Genomic DNA, 4,369 nt, shown 5'->3' on the forward strand with positions numbered 1-4,369 from the left:
TCTGTTCAGCCTAGAGAAGAGCAGACTGAACAGGGATCTTGTCAATGCTTCTAAATACCTTAAGGGTGGGTGTCAAGAGGATGGGGCCAGACTCTTTTCAGTGGTGCCCAGCGACAGGTTAAGGGGCAACGGGCACAAACTGAAACTCAGGAAGTTCCACCTGAATACGAGAACTTCTGTACTTTCAGGGTGGCAGAGCAGTGGAACAGGCTGCCCAGAGAGGTTGTGGAGTCTCCTTCTCTGGAGATATTCAAAACCCGCCTGAACATGATCCTGTGCAACTTGGTGTAGGTGACCCTGCTTTGGCAAGGGCAGTGGACTAGATGATCTCCAGAGGTCCCTTCCAACCCTGACCATTCTGTCATTCTGCGACACCAGCAAGGTACTTATTCAAACATTATTGCAGGACACAATGAAGATCAGGCACTTTATCATTATGGGTATAGCATAGATGAGATGGATTGCCTCAGCATTAGCTAACCCCTTTATTTTTATACCAGCAGAAATTCCTTCTGAGGAAAGGAATCCACAGTAAACCCATATTTTGCCAGGTAAGATCATCACACCCAAAACCATACGTACCTACAATTTCTTCCTCTGAAAGACCACTCATGCATTTTGAAAAAAAAGTTATTTATTCTCACTGCTTTAATCTCTCTACTGTAGTGTTAGGACTTAACATAAGCATCCGCTCTTCTACTGTCCTATTTACAATCCATTGAAATGTATACTCTACAAATACAATACATATTTTCAGAAATGTAAGGGAAATGCACATTTTTGTAAGGTTTAAAAAAGTGACACTCATCTGTACAGGATTCTCAAATCATCCAAAAGTAAAATTTACAAGGCAGTATCCACACAGCTATGTAAGGGCAGGTGCTACAGTGACAAAGCAGCAAACTTGCTAATACAATAAAATACAGAAAATTAAAAGTGTTTTGGGGCACCAGATAATACATTTAGTACCGCGGACGTTGTAAATTTAGTAACACCCATATTTCTAGAAACATGTAACTGCAAACCTGGAGAATGTTCTGAAAAGTATTAAACATTATATACACATGAGGTAAATGTACCTTGGTCTTTTAAGAGGTAATTTGAGTTTAAAGCAACTGACATGGTGAAGTGTGTGTTTTGTTTTTTTTAAAACACAAATGATTAACAACTTGCAATCTTTTCAATGGCACAATATAAACAAGGAACTAACTAAAAGGTGAATTTCATGGCAATCACACTCAGAACCATTACTGAAAAAAACAAAAAATAGCCTCATTTAATTTGACACCTTCATGTCCCCATACAGTCAATCTCAATGTCTTTACCTATATACAAAGTCTTTCTTAGGATTACAAGTGGAACCATTGGAGGATGACAGTGTGTCATACTTGGAAAATCAGTTTGAGAAACATCCCAGAATTCCAGCTTTTAAGGTTGGAAGGTCCCTGAAGAATTCCAGCATTCCAAAAACAACGTTTCAAGCTTTTCAGCATCAGATCATTTCCAATGCTCCTTATCTTGCATGTCCATATCCACCTGGTCACAAGTCTGTAAACCAAACTGAGGCTCTTCAATGTTACTAAAATGTCAAATTGATTAAATCCACAAAACTTAAGTGAATGTATAATGTATGTAGTATTTACAATAAACATTTGCATCAGTATTTATCAGAAACTGTTTTGGTATATACTTGAAATGATACAAAATTAATATTTTGAATGCTAAAATATTTTGGTCCCCCTGGATTTCCAAGAGCAGATATGGTGATATTACAATCTTAATTTAAAAAATACTTATGTGTACCTGTGTCCATATATATAAGATATGATCTTACACAGGTAACATTTAAAGTTACATAATATATACAGACACAGCCTTTGTAAAAGGTGTTCACTTTATATAATGGAAAAGAAGAACAAAGCTTGAAGTTGTGGTGTCAGAACTGAGGATACATATAGCTCTATTCAGCATTTTCCTGTTCTGCATTCCAATATGAATGATAAAGTTGTCCTAAAATAATGTTTCTAACGTCACACACTGTACCATGCATCCTTTGTGTGCTTTGTTTTTGCAAGCTTCTATTACAAAGTGAAAAATTGGAACAGTGCAAGAATGGTTGCTAGCAATTCAGGAGAATGAAGACTAGTAGGTGGTTGAGATGAGACAGATGTAACAAACCACTGTACAGCTGCCTGAATTATCTGCATGCCATGATGCTGTTCAGCTGCCATAGATTCTCTTTTAAATGCAAGAGAACTGCTCCTTATATTTTAGGAAACTAAATGTTATTGTGGTTATGTTTTGTAGGTGCTAAAAAGCGCCACTAATTAAATTACTTGATGAATTATATTGGACACTCTCTCACATTACCATCGAGATTACTATAAAGATCTGAAGCATGCCAGTAGCCTGATGATTCTGAAGTAGGAACTATACCATTTCTATCTACAGTAAAGATCCAGTTACACCTATGAAAAACTCGAAATTTAACAAAGTTAAATTGTTTAAATAGGAAGCCTTTGAAATTAGTAGGGAAATATAGCAAGTTCTACTTTGATGCTGACCTGCTTTCTCTAAATACCTGTCTAGATACATAGAACTTGTTAGAGAGGCATGCTAAGTAGACAGACTTGGGATTTTAGTTATATTCAATCATTTTTTAGAGTCCTAATTGAAAAAAACTCTGTGGTGCACAGCTGTCCATTTGCACAAAGGCATAGTTTATTTAAAATACCTACATGAAGTCATTTTTGATCCAGCTTTGATTGATAGAGGCCTGAAGCACATAAGCCTGACTGATGAGATAAAGCCAAACAAACGTTAAGCATGACAGCTGTACGTATGTTTAAACACAATTGTTTTCTAAGAACTTCTCTTATTTTTTTCCTCTTCTCCTGGATGCCATCTTCCAGTATGAGTAAACTCATCCCTAAAGGTAGTTGAATAAAGCATTTCATTATTTGCAGTTCAACTTCTGAAGGTCTGTAATTCCCCCATCAAACCTATCTCCAAGCAAACACTAAGAATTTGGAAATACGCAAGAGTTAGTGAAGTGCTAAGGTTTATCTTGACTAAGTCTTATGTCACCTATATAGCCTCTTCTTACTAGGACCCATCCATCCTACTACTTTAACTACCATGTATCACAGACAGGGAACACAATCTTGACTATGCTTCTGTTAGCAACCACCCTGCCACTGCTACTAGCTTTGTGAAAAACTCACTGGACTGTATGCTGAAGAATGAAAAGGAAGCAGAGTTAAGGTTGCCACGTGTGTTGCATAATAGGATGGATACTGGTGTGATCTGGAGAGGAAGAGGTTAGGTGGCATATTAATTACCAGGCACATTTACATACTGAAACACTACTGAGTGTTTTGGTCATTAATGAAGCCAAAGGTCAACCAGACTATTCCTAAAACTGCAATTAAAAAATATCCTGGAAACAGCAATTTTTAAAAGAGAATTTTCCATATTAATCCCCCAGTCACCTCCAGAAGTTGTATCTTTGGGCAGGAAGCAGTTCAATTTCTAAACAAGTTTGTGAAATTCTTGTGATATCCTTAAAATCTCAGGCAAATGTTGACTAAAGCCATGCATATTCTTCTGTGTTCTTAGGACAACACAAGCCACCGTAAGCTTTGTTCTTGTAACTATGAAGAGGATTGCTGGAATCCTCTGGTATTTGTATCCAAAGACCCACAGCTCACCACTTTCTGTAGCTCACCACTTTCTGTGTATGAGGCACACACAAAATATATGCACATAAAATTTATAAGCAGCTTTGAACTTTCTAGTACAAAAGCCCAAATAACTTCTCCCTAATCACAGGTGCACTTAATCCTTGTCTAATTGCAAATATTGTTCTTTGAGCCTTAAGACTCTGCAGAACTGCACAGAAAACATGCTTTTCATATTTGATTTAATGGAGTAAAATCTCTCTTAAAAACATCTTACTCCTGCTACTTTTCTGAAGTAGATAGGTACTTCAAGCATTTTAGAAGTACCACTTGATAAAAAAAATCTTACATATAATTATGACTCATGACTTGACAATTACAAAATATGACAGTGAATTAACTAGCTTACACTATCTAAAAGTCCTACAGTGGTTTAAAGTCAGGTTTTGGTAAAATTAAAGGTATTCCGTGAATTATGTACTCACTTGCTGAAACAAGCATGAATCAGATCTTACCTAGGCAAAGGAACACTTGAATTTTAACTTATATTTTTGAAACTGAAAAGTACCATACGCTTTGTATGCTCCTACTGTTTTGCATTAAAAGACTCAAAAGCGGCACTTACTGGTATAATACAATCTATTTTGAAGGCAATGTAATGTTCTGGAAAAGTGGAAAACACCCAGTAA

This window comes from Cariama cristata, unplaced genomic scaffold (assembly GCF_000690535.1).
Source record: "Cariama cristata isolate BGI_N322 unplaced genomic scaffold, ASM69053v1 scaffold745, whole genome shotgun sequence".
Classification (NCBI taxonomy): Eukaryota; Metazoa; Chordata; class Aves; order Cariamiformes; family Cariamidae; genus Cariama; species Cariama cristata.